The sequence below is a fragment of the Oryctolagus cuniculus genome, chromosome 5, assembly GCF_051225735.1.
Source record: "Oryctolagus cuniculus isolate XC-2025 breed Fujian yellow rabbit chromosome 5, ASM5122573v1, whole genome shotgun sequence".
Lineage (NCBI taxonomy): Eukaryota > Metazoa > Chordata > Mammalia > Lagomorpha > Leporidae > Oryctolagus > Oryctolagus cuniculus.
In genome coordinates, this window is record NC_142871.1 from 86,461,232 (window position 1) to 86,477,010 (window position 15,779).

At 40.6% G+C, this 15,779-nt stretch overlaps 1 long non-coding RNA gene and 2 other non-coding genes across 4 annotated transcripts; all 3 read left to right on the plus strand.

The window, feature by feature from the left end:
* The first annotated feature begins 249 nt into the window (after positions 1-249).
* LOC149126565 (uncharacterized) lies at positions 250-2,636 on the plus strand. Of its 2 annotated transcripts, none has more exons than XR_016233879.1 (6): positions 250-386; positions 1,320-1,375; positions 1,478-1,553; positions 1,634-1,689; positions 2,091-2,146; positions 2,361-2,636. It is a non-coding gene; the product is annotated as an uncharacterized LOC149126565 (long non-coding RNA). The 2 variants fall into 2 exon arrangements; XR_016233880.1 differs by having other exon boundaries at positions 343-511.
* On the plus strand, positions 1,930-1,998 carry LOC127493348 (small nucleolar RNA SNORD50). The gene has a single exon (XR_007923404.1). It is a non-coding gene; the product is annotated as a small nucleolar RNA SNORD50 (small nucleolar RNA).
* Positions 2,200-2,274, plus strand: LOC127493347 (small nucleolar RNA SNORD50). The gene has a single exon (XR_007923402.3). It is a non-coding gene; the product is annotated as a small nucleolar RNA SNORD50 (small nucleolar RNA).
* Positions 2,637-15,779: the final 13,143 nt, after the last annotated feature.

Genomic DNA, 15,779 nt, shown 5'->3' on the forward strand with positions numbered 1-15,779 from the left:
GCTCCCGGCAGGCAGTAGCCTCGCCTCCAACTGGGGCTGTTAGTTTGAATTCTGGCGCCACTCCCGCGCCACGTAGGGCCAGGTCTCCCGCCAGTCTCGGAAGCGACGGATCCTAGCGCGCCTACGGCCGCGCGCCGCCTAGGGGACGGGCGCGCGGCGGCCGTGCGGTGCGTGCACCACGCCCCTGCCCGGGCTCCGAAGAGCCGCCGTGCGCGCTCCCGCGGGGTCGCCCCAAGGAAAGACCACGCCCCGTCCTCCCCCGCGTCCAATAGGTGCGAGAGGGAGGAGCGGCCTCGGTCTGACTCAGACGAGGCTATATAGGGAGCTGCATCGGAGACGGCTAGTTCTTTTACGGCGGGACTTGGGAGTTGTTCTTTGGGCGCCAGGTGAGTGGGTGGCGCGGGCTCCGAGCCAAGGCAAAAGTGGTGGTTCTCGCCGAGGTTCGGGGCTTCGGTACCGGAAAACGGTCTCAGGAATTAGAATCCGCAGCCTAGATGTGAAAAATGAGCGGGTGAGGAGCGCGGGGCCTGACCGCCACGTGTTCTGTGGGAGGTGGCAGGCCTCGAGCTTGGGCAGGAGGCGCTCACGGGTCGCCGCGCGTGGCGAGGCGCCTGGCTCAGGCCGCGGGGAACCTGAGAGGCTGAGGGGAGGGAGGTTGGCTTAACAGCCAGGGGCCTTAGCTAACATGGCGAATGGCTTTCCCTGTTAGCCAGGTGATTTCAAAATAGGCGTGAGAACTGAAATCTTTACTTAATGTACACTAAACTGATCTTCTGTAAAAAAAAAAAAAAAAAAAAAAAAGAAAGAAAGAAATTTTCAATTCCCAACTTGACTCTCACTGGGATTAAACATGACAATAGGTCTGATCTGATTTCATCATCATTTTAAAAAAATCATCTATTATTTTTCACTTTATGTTTCTGTGTGGGAGCAAACTGTTGAAATACTTACTTAAGGTATACTAAGCTGATCTTCTGTATATTAAGATAATCGAAAATGAATCTTGATGTGAATGGAAGGGGAGAGGGAGTGGGAAAGGGGAGGGTTGTTGGTGGGAGGGACGGTATGGGGGGGGAAGCCATTGTAACCCATGAGTCGTACTTTGGAAATTTATATTCATTAAATAAAAGATAAAAAAAAAAAATAGGCGTGAGATCGAGCTGTCTTGTTCCTAGGCGGTATGATGTTCAGGTCGGATTAATGGAGGGGAGAGACTTTGTGCTTAAAAAAAAAAAAAAAAAGAAAAGAAAAACAAAAAAAAACCTTGGATTGTTACATCCTTCAAGAGGGCTAACTTTTCCAACACCCGTCCCCCGCAGGAACAATGGCGCTGGCGCTCTTCGGTGTGTGTGAGCAGTTCTGTGTAGATGCTGAGGTAAGCGCTGTTGAGCTGTTTTCGAACTGACAGTGTAAACCTGTTGATTCAACAGGACGAGAAAGCAGTGTGTCTCATTTGGAATTTGCTACTTTTTATTAGGTGCAGGAGAAAATTCCAAAACATCTGGAAGATACTTAATGGAAGATTACTTGGATAAAGGCTGACCGACTACCAGGTATGTGTTAAGCTAGTGCTTAGAACTGAGCCTGCATGTAATCCATGTGTAAGCTGAAAGATATTTTTGTCGTTGAACAGTTGCCTGGATGTTGCTGAATGCTAATGAAGCTATAGCCATGCCACTTCATTTTGATGTAAGTTGTGTGACTTCCAAGTTCAGTGGTATTTCCAGTATGTTTAGCAGGCTTTGTGATAAAATCTAAGATACAGGTTAACCCATTATGTCTCATTCTATGTATAAGAGCCATTAAAATGAGCAATGAATATAATATACAACTTATGGTAATTTTGAAATAATTGACAAAAAATTGGAAAGTTGGGACTTAATGGGTTGATGTGTTATTACTTATGAACATATAAGGCATGATTGGTCTACCCAATGATGAACCTATCCCGAAGCTGAGTACCTGAAGAAAAAGTATTACGGATTCGGCTTCTGAGAGAAGACCAATATGCAGAAATGAGATTTGTTTTGTGGGTTTTATAACAGTCTGTTCACAATAAATCCTGACACTGGGCTTTCTTCTGTAAACAGTGCAGGTCGCTGTCTTCCCATTGAAAGGACAGCTTGCTGAAAGTGCAGCCATTTCTGTAAGTGATTTTGGATTTTGCTTAGCGTTTAATGAATATTAAGCCTCTGGTCTTATCTATGATGATCTTATCCCGAACCTGAATTTTCTGTTGAAAAAAAAACGCTATACGGATCTGGCTTCTGAGATAGACCATTTTAAAAATAATACTATTTTTATGCTTTTAAATTATTTTAACATGGAGTTTTATAAATCTCCTGTATTTCCTTTTTTAGGGCTAATCCTGGAAGCTTATCTGTATGAAAAGCTATTGAAGAAAAACATCCAGAAAGAAAAGGTGGACATGAAAAGAAAACTTAGTTTTGGATTCTACTTTTTATGGGCTTTTTGTTTCCTTTGTAAACAGACTGAAACAGTGGGGTTTTCTTAATGAAAGGTTGTCTTCAGCTAACTAGCCCTGTAAACAAATATTCTGAATATGACTATTTCATATTTAGTCACCTGTTTGTCTTTAAAATATTTGTAATTAAAATAATATTGAGTTAAATTTATAATGACGTGGGAAAATCTTTTGTGGGATGTTATTGGAAAAAATGGCTGTTTGCTCATCACAGGATTAAGATGGGACACCTTGACTTTATGCTGGGCACTTGTATTTCAGAACTGAATGAAGTAAGAGCAAAGTGGAAATAAAAGAATTATTTGGGGAGGAATGCCACACATGAAAATAAGTGATTGCTAACCAAATCACAGACTACTTAGTCCTATGCTAATTATAACCTTCAAAGTAGGGGTGCTCAAACAAAAGAATGGGATCCTGAAAGTTTGTGAGGCATGGTGCCTCATAAAACATCAGGGTTAAAACTAGTAAAATACACATAATGCATTTAGTATGAACAGCAATAGCATCTAACCTAAATGGTTGGGCTTCACATGTAAATAGTTTTGTAAATAAATGCTTACCAAGCCCAAATTGTTTGGAAGGCAGATCTTCCCATGTTTTTTCTACACTCAAACAGGTACAGGAACCCAAGTACTTGGGCTATCTTAAGCTCTTTCCCACCCCATCCCAAGCTCAGTGAACCTGGGGGAACTAGGACTCCAATATATGGAATGTCTCTTCATTCCAAGCAGTGGGTTAATCTGATGCACCACAGTGCCCATCTGTCCCTCCCATTTGAAAGTTGATCTGGTGTTCCTTGAAATCCTCATATAGCAAATAAGGGCTTAGAGCTCAAAATTGGATAATGAATATGGCCAGGCACAGTGAACTTGCCTAAGTAAGTTAATGCCACCACATGGAAATGCAGATTTTGGGTATCTTGTCAGATCAGGGCTGGGGATTCCACAGTGAAGTAAATACACATATTAAGGTATAAATTAAGGAATGAGTGTACTTAAGAAAGGTAGATTATTGCAGCTCCAGCTGTGGAGCAGCAAGAAAGATGTGAATTTAAGGCCAAGATTTATTTACAAGTCTCAAGTACCTGGCATGGGGCAAACCACTTAATTTTGTATAGAAAGTAATGAGATTTAGTTCTGGAGAGCCCATGAAAAAGGGAAAAGTGCCTTTCCCCTTTTGTCAAAGCTGGCAAGCACTTCCAAATATTGCAAAGTTACGAAATACAGTTTGCTATGAAGACTTCTGACCTCTTCCTGCAGTTCCTATTTTGATTCCCTGTCTCCTAATATATCTATTAATGTCATATTTATTTACTTAGTTGATAATCCACATTGGTGCTGTGCATTTACTTTATCTTTTCCTAAGGGAAGTGGGTGTGTACTTTATTGCATTGCCAAGAAGGCCAAAGATAAAATTCAAGTTGTGCTATAAGATGTTGTGCTATAAGAGGGAAAAAGGCAATCAGTTTAAAAAGAAAACATTGAGTCAACACCAACTCAGATGTAGGTAAGAAGAAATGCTTAGCATAGACATAGTCCAGAACCAGGTAATGACAGATTCTAAAGATAGGGTGTATAGATAACACAAGGCAGAAGGTGAGGCTGAAATAAATAATAGTTTCTGAACAAGGGAGTTATCCTGTAATCATTTGAATTTTATAAAATGACAGTAGGAAGACTTGAAAGCAGAATTTGCAAGTCTGGCTTTTGTGACTTAAGCCAAATAGGAATTGTTTTACCTGTACCTTAAAGGACTTGGAGGTAATCAGGCTCAAAACTAACATTTGGTGTTTTCTAAAATCATTTCTATTGCCAGAAACATTCACTGCACTTGGCTAGCCAAGTGTCCTTTGAACAGATTAAAGTACCTCATAGTATCTCATAATCCTTGTGTGTGCCCAGTTTATGTAAAAGATCATGTGGCTGTTTTCATGGTTTTTACACCAATTCCCTAGTTAGGATTCCAACTTCCATTCGACTCAGCCTACAAGGATCTGCTTATCTTGCCTGTGCCTCCTCCCTGACTGAGACCCTTTTATTTGAAAGACAATTACACAGAGAGAGGTCTTGCATCCCCTGGTTCACTCCCCCAAATGATTGCAACATTCAGAGCTGAGCTAAAGACTTGGGCCAGCTACTGCTTTCCCAGGCCATAACAGAAAGCTGGACTGGAAGTGGAGCCGCAGGGACTCGAACAGCATCCATATAGGATGCCAGCGCTGTAAGCTGGGGCTTTAACCCACTGCACAACAGTGTCAGCCACTCATCATAGTATATAGAGTATTGCCTCTGGGTCTTACCCTACCACCTCTGGCCCTACACTTACGGGTATATACAGAGATCAGATGACTGATCACTTATCCATGTGGAAGATCCCAGGGCACCATTAAGCTGAATTTATCAGAGTTAAACCAGAAGTAAAGTTTTAATCTCAATCTCAAGTAGAGTAAAATACAGCCTGTTGGGGAATTTGTTAACTGTGATTACTTGATTTATTCTAGTTCTCTGAAAAAGCAATGGAATAATGAAAAATGCATTTCAGAATATACATTAACATTTGAAGAAGATAACATGAGTATAGAGCATCACTACTAAGGTCAGCAAACTTTTTTGACTTGTCCTTGCCTGCTAACTTTAATTAAGTATAATATGCAATAAACTATGCACTGTATTAAAAAAGGTTTATTTGAAAGGCTGAATTAGAGAGGCAGAGAGAAAGGTCTTCCATCGCGGGTTCACTCCCCAAAAGGTCACAACAGTCGGAGCTTTGCCAATCCGAAGCCAGGAGACTCCTCCAGGTCTCCCACGCGGGTGTAGGGGCCCAAGAACTTGGGCCATCCTCCACTGCTTTCCCAGGCCACAATAGAGATCTGGATCGAAAGTGGAGCAGCCAGGATGTGAATCAGTGCCCATATGGGATGCCAGCATGCAGGCAGCAGTTTCACCCACCCTGCCATAGCACTGGCCCCTTTAGTTAGTTTTTTAAAAAAAAATCCGTGAGCTTTGTAGATAGAACTCAAAAAACATAATTCTAAGAACATAATGATATTCTCTTACTCTGTCCCCTTCAAGAGTTTTTGTCATAGGTATACATCCATGAGATCATTACCATGATCAAGATAATGACTATAACCGGGGCCGGCGCAGGGCTCACTTGGCTAATCCTCTGCCTGTGGTGCCAGCATCCCATATGGGCACTGGGTTCTAGTCCCGGTTGCTCCTCTTCCAGTCCAGCTCTCTGCTGTGGCCCGGGAAGGCAGTGGAGGATGGCCCAATTGCTTGGGCCCTTGCACCCGCATGGAAGACCAGGAAGAAGCACCTGGCTCCTGGCTTCACATCAGTGCAGTGCCGGCAGTAGCAGTCATTTGGGGAGTGAACCACCAGAAGGAAGACCTTTCTCTCTGTCTCTCACTGTCTATAACTCTAGTTGTCAAAAAAAAAAAAAAAAAAAAAAAAGATAATGACTATATCCATCACTCCCAAAAGTGTTCTCTTGTTAGGTCTTGATTTTGAACATGTGAAGTTTGAGGTGGCATGTGATAACCAAATTGAGATTTTTGAGTAGGCAGATATAGAAGTTTGAGTTCAGGAGAGATCTGAGCTGGAGAAGTAAAATTGGGAGTCATCAGGAAATGGAGGATATTTTGAAAGCCGTAAGATTAGATGAGATCACCAAGGAAGAGGAAAAAAAAAAGTGTTCCATGAGTTGAACTCTACAGCATTTCAGGATTAAGACATTGCAGGCTAATTCAAATCCTGGAGATTATTTTGTTCCAACAGGAAGGAAAAATTGGAAAGCAGAAAACTTTGTGAAGTCCAAGTACCACATTTGGAATAGAATCTGGATAGAAAACCATTGAGATCTGGAATGAAATGAGGATAGGAAAATAAGTTAATCATTGTTTGGGGTGCCACAGCTGGAAATTGTCTTGAATTTAATCCAACACACTGGTCAGCCTTAAAATTGAAGGAGTTAATTGAAGGAGTTAGCCACTGTAAATTTAGATAAAATTGAGCTGACCATGGACAGTAACAGATTAGCCTAGCAGTGCCAAATGAGGCTGAAAATAGCAATTTTAACAAAGTTGATTAGCATATAGGTATGTATTCACTAGTGTTTGGAAGCAAAAAGCAGATGATTGGATCAATACAAAATTAGGGATTAATTAGGAGTAGAGCAATGATTGATCAATGGTACCTAGGAAACAGGTAAAAGTGTAAACTATTAACCATATGATCCAGGCTGATTAGAGGGAGGAAGCTGGAGAGTTCTGGAAAACCATCCCAGAAAAAGACAAAAAGACCAGATATACCCTAGAAATATGATAAATAAGACCCTTTCCAGTTATACTACACAATGACCTATAGCACGTTGTATGCTGATTTTTGGTTTCAGTGTTTTTGGACCTGGAATGTGAGTTCTTCAAGATCAGAGACTATGCTCAGTAATCAACTCAGTGCTAAGGGAACAATGTAATGATGTCCATTAAATGACTAATTGAATGGATTCAATTTGTATATTTAGGGTGGGCACTGATACGATTTACATCCTCCAAAATAGATATAAAAAAATAGGAAAAGTTGGAAGCTCTGTGGGCCAAATGTTTGTGTATTCCACAAAATTCATATAAATAAATAAATAAATATAAATATAAATGAAATACATACAAATTGAGAATCTACATCAGGAAATTCAGAATTAAGGGGACCAGCACTCTGGTGTAGTAGGCTAAGCCTCTGCCTGCGGCTGCTCCTCTTCCAATCCAGTTCTCTGCTAATGGCCTGGGTAAGCAGTGGAGGATGGCCCAAGTCCTTGGACCCTTGTACCCACATGGGAGACCCAGAAAAAGCTCCTGGCTCCTGGCTTTGGATCAGTCCAGCTCCAGCCATCGTGGCCATTTAGAGAGTGGACCAACAGATGGAAGACCTCTCCATGTCTTTCCCTCTTTGTAACTCTGCCTCTCAAATAAATATATAAAATAAAAAAAAAAGAAATTAAGATGTACATTACAGAATATCCCTTACAATTACATCTGAGAGATTTAGTGTGTTTAATGCCTATTTTCTAAATGATGTAACTGCTTTGATAACTGTTGGCAATAATCTCCAAATTGCACTTCTCTGTACCAGCATCTAAGGTTTTTGGACTGTTTTTATTAATGCCATACTATCAATAAGAAAACTAATGAGATCAATATGAGTTTATTGATGGCATGGCCTACAGTTATTAAAACTATGGCTGTTGGGGGGCTGGTGCTGTGGCACAGAGGGTTAAAGCCCCAGTCTGTGGTGCTGGCATCCCATATAGGAGCTGGTTCAAGTCCCAGCTGTCCACTTCCCATCCAGCTCTCTGCTATTGCCTGGGAAAGCAGTGGAAGATGGCCCAAGTGCTTGGGCCCCTGCACCTGCATGGGAGACCTAGAAGAAGATCCTGGCTGCTGGCCTCAGATCGACTCAGCTGCAGCTGTTGTGGCCACTTGGGGAGTGAACCAGCAGATGGAAGACCTCTCGCTCGCTCGCTCTCTCTCTCTCTCTCTCTCTCTGCCTCTGCCTCTCTGACTGTGCCTTTCAAATAAAAAACAACAACAACAACAACAAAAAAAAAAAACAACCAAGGCTATTAACCTAACACAAAAACAAGCCGGGTGAGCACTTGGAATAGTGGCTAATGTGATGTTCAGAATGTGTGCATCATATCAGAGTGCCCGATTCATGTGCTAGCTCCTCCACTTCCAGTTTATCTTATTGCTAATGTACACCCTAACCAGCAGTGGATGATGGCTCAAGTACTTGGGTCCCTGGCACCCATGTGGGAGACCAAGATTAAGTTCTGGGCTCATATATTCAGCCTGGACTAACCCTGGCAATTGCAGTCATTTGGGGAATGAATCAATAGATAAATCTGTCTCTTTGCATTTCAAATTAAATGAAAATAAATAAGAATTTTTAAAAACTGCATGGTCCAAATATCTTGCTGTAGCAGATAGCGAGAAAGGCAAATTTCTAGGATTGTGTTAAGAAGAACTCAGAAGCCACTATTCAAAGTCAGAAGGAAAATTTTACCAATACAGACTAAAGTGCATAAAATATGGTACTAATAAAGGGTGCTAGTAAATGAATTCATCAATTTCAGAATTGCAAATAAAGGGACTCTGTAATAGCACTGTACACATGGATAACCAAATAGAAGTGAGAAAACATTTTCCAGTTAACAATTGAAAAAGATTGACTTATTTGGTCTATCAACATTTTACAGCAACTAATGAATTAATATGTAGGCAATGATTGTCAATAGATGCTAACATCCAAGAGAGGCAACCAGATATTATGTGCCCCAAAAGGAACTTTTTTTCTTTCTTTTTTTTTTTTTTTTTTTTTTTTTTTTTTGACAGGCAGAGTGGATAGTGAGAGAGAGAGAGACAGAGAGAAAGGTCTTCCTTTGCCGTTGGTTCACCCTCCAATGGCCGCCACGGCCGGCGCACCGCACTGATCCGAAGGCAGGAGCCAGGTGCTTCTCCTGGCCTCCCATGGGGTGCAGGGCCCAAGTACTTGGGCCATCCTCCACTGCACTCCCTGGCCGGCACTGTGGCTCAGTAGGCTAATCCTCCACCTTGCGGCGCCGGCACAACGGGTTCTAGTCCCGATCGGGACACCAGATTCTGTCCCAGTTGCCCCTCTTCCAGGCCAGCTCTCTGCTATGGCCCGAGAGTGCAGTGGAGGATGGCCCAAGTGCTTGGGCCCTGCACCCCATGGGAGGCCAGGAGAAGCACCTGGCTCCTGCCTTCGGATCAGTGCGAGGCCATTGGAGGGTGAACCAACGGCAAAGGAAGACCTTTCTCTCTGTCTCTCTCTCTCTCACTGTCCACTCTGCCTGTCAAAATAAATAAATAAATAAATAAATAAATAAATAAATTAAAAAAAAAACACTGCCTATGAATAAGTCTTGCCTGAAAACAAAAATTGAATATGACTTTAATAAAGCATCTAGATATAACTACCAATTTACAGATGACAGAGAATTATGTTCAACTGCATCACAAATATGCAATCACCAAAATTCAGAATATGGAAAATTCTATAGCACAAATGACTTCTTTAATAAATAAATTGCAAGGAAAAATAAACCAAACTAGATGAATGGGTAATTTTCAAATTGAGAGACTGAAAAGATATATCAACATCTTCAGTGTTTGTAATTCATTTAGATTCTGTTGTAAAAACATTGTAAAAAAATTTACAACACTTACAAGATAGGTATTAGAACTCTGACTAGTTATTTCATGTACTAAGGAATAATTGGAGCTTTTGTTAGGTGTGATAGTGGTATTATAGCTGTTTTTTATTGTTGATAAAGTCTATCACACTTACCAAATTATGGATGAAATCGTTTGATGTCTGATAGTTGCTTCAAAATAATACAGAACACAGAGAAAGTGGTTGAAGGTACAACTGAAAAATGACTGGCCTTGAGTTGACAATTCTAGAAGCTGGATAATGGGTTCATAAAAGTTTATTATACATATTCTCTTTATTGTTGTACGTGTTTGAAATTTTTACTATAAAGAGTTTTTTTAAAAATCAACAAGTTCTTTTTTTTAAGTTGATTACATTTGTAACAAAAGGCACTATTTCTTCACAATTTGAATTTGCTGCAGAGTAGTTACGTAATAGGATAACAGTGCAAATTCCTGATGCCACATGCATAGCCCACCTATCTCTATTGATACATAACATCTTCATTAATTCACAGTGCCCTCATGTGTTCTGTGATTACTCAGAGTATACATCTCAGAGCATACTCTCAAATCAGTTTACATGCATTAAATAAAAGTTCATAAGAGATACTTAGCAGAGTGCTTACCATGCATTAGCTATAATGATAAAGTTCAGAATTTCTATGCATGTGAGTTGTTAGTACAATATTGTGAGCCACCACATTTGAATAAAGTAGACCCATCAGATCGCTTTGATTTAAAAAAATGTAATCTATAGGAACAGCTAAGTAAAATTCTTTAGCAATTTATCACAACTTGAAAACCGTACTGCATTACAATAAATGTAGTCCCCATAATATTTCAAATTCTTACAAATGTTCCATGACCCATTTAAAGAAGATTCACAACTGCACAAACACTTTTTGTGCCAAGGATACCAAGCTTATGAACTTCATCTTTTGAAATGAAAAACTATGGAAATCTCTTCACTATAGCTGCTTTGCCTATTGAAGATGAACTCAAAATGGGCGATGGGGAGAGACAGATATCTTGCTGAAAATTGTATCCAGACATCAATTGTCTTTGGCTCAGTTTGACTAATAGGACATATGTGGGACACCAGCATATACCTATATCTAATATTCTGCTATTCTTTCTGTTACCAGTTCTGCTCTATGCTATTACTTTTTGATCTTCCAACCCAATAAGCTATAAATTCCCCTATTTCTTACTATGAAAATGTCAAACATAGTTTTAAAAATTGAAACATAGTACCTGGAATACCTGAAGCTATAAACATTTTTTTCTCCTTTTTAAAATCACACTGCTTCAGTCTGAATATTGACCCACCTTTAAAGGCCAATGTATTAAAGAGTGTTAATTGTTATATTAACAATAGGAGTCACTGTGCACTAACTCTCCATGTAGGACCTCTGTCCTCAATGAGTTGTATTATGAGAGTTAACTGTAAAACTAGTTCTCAGTTTTTCTTTTGTGTGTGTGTGTGTGTGTGCAAATTGTTGAAATATTTTGCTCTTGTGTGTACAAAGTTAATTGAAAATGAATCTTAATGGAAAATGGAACTGGCAAGGGGAAAAGGAGGAGGAGGAAGGGTAGGAAGGTGGGTATGGTGGGAATAATTATATTCCTAAAGTTATACTTATGAAATTTGTATTCCTTAAAAAATAAATTTAAAATAAATAAATAAGTAAATAAAGGCAAATGTATTAAAGGCTTGTTCCCCAGGGTGGTATCACAAGGAGGTGAAGGAACTCTGAGGAAATGGGGGTGGTTGGGAGGTCCTTAAGTCATTGGGAATGAGCCTTTGAAAGGTAGTTCTCCTGAGAGGGCTGCAAAAGCCCGAGTTTAAGAGCACCCTCTCTGTGTGCTTCCTGACTTCCTATGTGATCCCTCCTATCCACATGCTCCTCCCTCTGCCACAGAACCTTTGCCAAAGCCTGCACCATGCCATTTGGACTCTCAGCCTCCCAAACTGTGAGCTAAATAAACCTCTCTTTCCTTCATAAGTAGTTTGTCTCAGGTATTTCATTTCAATGATCAAGAGCTAAGTAATACACATTACAATTTTCTTAAGCCAAATGATTAAAAGTTATATTTTTTGGTAGCGACACAATTTTTATATTCATACTTATTGGATATTACTGCTTTCGAATTTTGAAAATATTAAAAAAACAGGGGTGGACTTCGTGGCACAACAGGTTAACCTGATACTTAGGATGCCTACATCCCATATGGTAATGCTGGTTTGAATCCCGATGGCTCTACTTGTGATCCAGCTTCCTGCTAGTACATCCTGAGAGGCAGCAGATGATGGCTTGAGTGTGAGGGTCCCTGGAACCTACAAGGGAGACCCACATGGAGTTCTACACTCCAGACTTCAGCCTGACCCAGCCCTGGCTATTGTAAGTATTTGGGAAGTGAACCAGTGGATGGAATTTTCTCTCTCTCTCTCTTGCTCTGCCTTTTCAGATAAATAAATGAATCACCAAGCATACACACAGATGCAGGATCTGAACTCCAAAAATGTTAGAGAACATAATATACTTTTATGGTAACTTAAGAGAGAGAGAGAGAGAGAAATAATCTTCCTTCTACTGGTTCACTCCCCAAATGGCCACAGCAGCTGGAACTGTGCCAATCCAAAGTCAGGAGCCAGGAGCTTCTTCCGGGTCTCCCATGTGGGTACAGGGGCCTAAGGACTTGGGCCATCTTCCACTGCTCTCAGCTATAGCAGAGAGCAGGTATGAAGTGAGGCAGCTGGGACTGCACCCATATGGGATGCTGGCACTGCAGGCAGTGGCTTTACCTACTATGCCACAGCGCCAGCCCCTCGTGTAATTTTTTTAATTGTAGGATTTACATAGCATTAATTAATGGTAATAAGGGTAGATTCCCTTTTGTACTCTTTAACAGAACATAAGTATTTTTTTTTTAAGATTTACTTATTTATTTGAAAGAGTTACAGAGAGGCAGAGGCAGAGAGAGAGGGAGGGAGAGAGTCTTCCATCCACTGGTTCACACACCGGATGACCGCAATGGCCAGAGCTGTGTTGATCCAAAGCCAGGAACCAGGAGCTTCTTCCTGGTCTCTCACACGGGTGCAGGGGCCCAAGGACTTGGGTCATGATCTACTGCTTTCCCAGGCCATAGCAGAGAGCTGGATCGGAAGTGGAGTATCCGGGACTCGGACTGGCACCCATATGAGATACCGGCACTGCAGGCAGCAGCTTTCCAGGCTATGCCACAGCACTGGCCCTGGAACATAATTATTTCAATGTTAAGTGTGATATTATTTCATAATAACAATCTTTATTGTTGTAAGGAAGTTTTATTCAATTTCTAGTTTACTATTATTAAAACTTACCATGTGGGACAAGCATTTGGCCTAGCAATTAAGATGCTTGCATTTTGTCTCAAAGTACCTGGGTACAATGCCTGGTTGTAGCTCCTGTCTCTAACTTCCTGTTAGTACAAGCCCTAAAAGGCAGTGGTGATAGCTTAAGTGGTTGGGTTCTTACCACTCATGTGGAAGATCTGCATTAAATTCCCAGCTCTCAGCTTAAGCTTGGGACCAGCCCTGGCTACTGGGGGAATGAACCAGGGGGTGGAAGGTCTCTCTATCTATCTGTCTCTGTTTCTCACTGTTACTCTGTCACTCAATAAATAAATAAGTAACTTACAAAAATAATAATAATCAATAAATGTTTTTAAAAAACTTGTTATGGACTAAATGCCTGCATCCCCCCCTAAAATTCATTTGTTGAAACTCTAACCCCCAACATAAAGTATGTGGTAAGGACTTTGGGAATTAAGGTTGGAATAGGTCACAACAGTGGGGCCTTCGTGATGGGACTGGTTTTATTAAAAGGAAAGGTGACAAAAGGTATCTCTCTCTCTCTCTGTGTGTGTGTGTGTGTGTGTGTGTGCGTGCGTGTCTCCTTCATTATTTGAAAATACAATGAAAAGAGACAGCTACAAACTAGGAAACAGGGCCTCAATGGATGCTGGAGCTGCCAGCCCCTTGATCTTGTTCTTTCAAGTCTCCAGAATTGTGGGAAATAAATATATTGCTGTTTAAGCCTGTAGTAATTTTCGATAGTAGCCCAAACTGCCTGTGACAAAATTCAAAAGTAGATATTTATTTTTATATAAGTTCTTCTTTTTGACCAACTGATGCATTGTACTTATCAGGTGTTATAGGATAAATTCTACTAGATTTTTTTGTCGATTGTAGACTTTAACTTACAAGTAATATTTTATTAAAAATTTATATGTTTCTTTCATAATGGCAGTTCGTCTTAATTTGTGTGTGTACTTGTGTGCTCTGTCAGGTTCTTTAGTTTTTATTTTAGTATTGATTATTTTATTTTACTTGGACATATAATTATATGTATTTATGGATTACACTGTGATTTTTGATCCATGCATGCATTGTATAATGATCAAGCTACAGTAATTAGCATATTCATCACCTCTAACATTTATCATTTCTTTGTGATGAGAACATTAAAAATCATCTTTTTTAGCTATTTTGAAATATACAGTACATTTTTGTTAATTATACTCACTTTATTGTGTTACAGAACACCACAGTGTATTCATTCTATCTAGCTATGACACTGTACCCATTAACTAACCTTTTAACTTCTTTCTTACCTGTTCCCTTCCCCATCCTCTGATAACTGCTATACTATGCTAATCTTCTGTGAAATCAACTGTTTTATATTACACATACAAGAGCACTTCAACAAGTTCATGGAAAATGGAACTAAAAGAGAAGTTCATTTGGTTCAAATAATTTTTAATCTATACATAGATTTTCATAATATACATTTTAATGAACTTAAAAAATTCATTTATTTTTCATCTACTTGAAACACAGAGTGAGAGAGAGAAAGAGAGATCTCCCACCCACTGGTTCACCCCTCAAATGCCCACAGCAGTCAGGGCTGGACCAGACCAAACCAAAGCCAGGAGTCCAGAACTCCATCCAGATCTCCTACATGGTTGGCAGAGGCCCAAGCACTTAAACCATCATCTGCTGCCTTCCAGGATGCATCAAAAGGAAGCTGGATGGGAAGTGTAGCCAAGATTCAAACAGGTACTCTGATATGGGTGGGAGGTAGATGTCCCAAAAAGGGACTTGGCCCCCTCCACCACAATACCTGCTCCATTTTCATGAACTTTTTAAAGGCCCTATGTATGCATGGATCTGACAAAGTTTTTGCACAAAAATAAGCATATCTTTTAATTCCATTTTCCACAAACTTTTTTTAAAACAATTTATTAATTTACTTGAGAGGTAGAGTTACAGACAGAGAGAGGCAGAGACAGAGAAAGGTCCTCTACCCACTGGTTCACTCCCCAAATGGTCATAATGGCCAGAGCTGGGCTGATGCCAACCCAGGAGCCAGGAGCTTTCCCTGGGTTCCACATGGGTGCAGGGACCCAAGAACTTGGGCCATCCTCCACTGCTCCCCCAGGCCATAAGCAGAGAGCTGGATTGGAAAAGGAGCTACCAGAACACAAACTGGTGCCTATATGGGATGCCGGCCTGCAGGTGGAGGCTTACCCACTATGCCACAACCCCGGCCCATCCACAAACTTTTTGAAGTGCCTTCATATGAGTGAGATAATGCATAAGATAATATCTTCTGTCTTCATCCATGTTGTCCCAAATAACAGGATTTCAACTCTTTTTATGGCTGAAGTATTACATTAGGTACATATGTCATGTTTTCCTTCTTTTTTATCTTAAATGGAGACCTTACAAAGTAGATGTCCAATTGGCAGCCATCAAATATTTGGTATTTTTTCTTTCTTTTTCTTTTTTTAAGAATTATTTATTTATGTGAAAGGTAGGGTTTCAGAGAGAAAGGTAGAAAACAAGAGAGAATGAGATCTTCTACCCACTGGTTCATTCACCAAATGCCTGCAACAGTCAAGGCTGGATTGGGCCAGGCTGAGGCCAGGAGATAGGAACTCCATCTGTGTCTCCACTGTGGTGGTAGAAACCCAAGTGCTTGGGCCAGTCTCTCAGAATCATCTGCCAGAAGC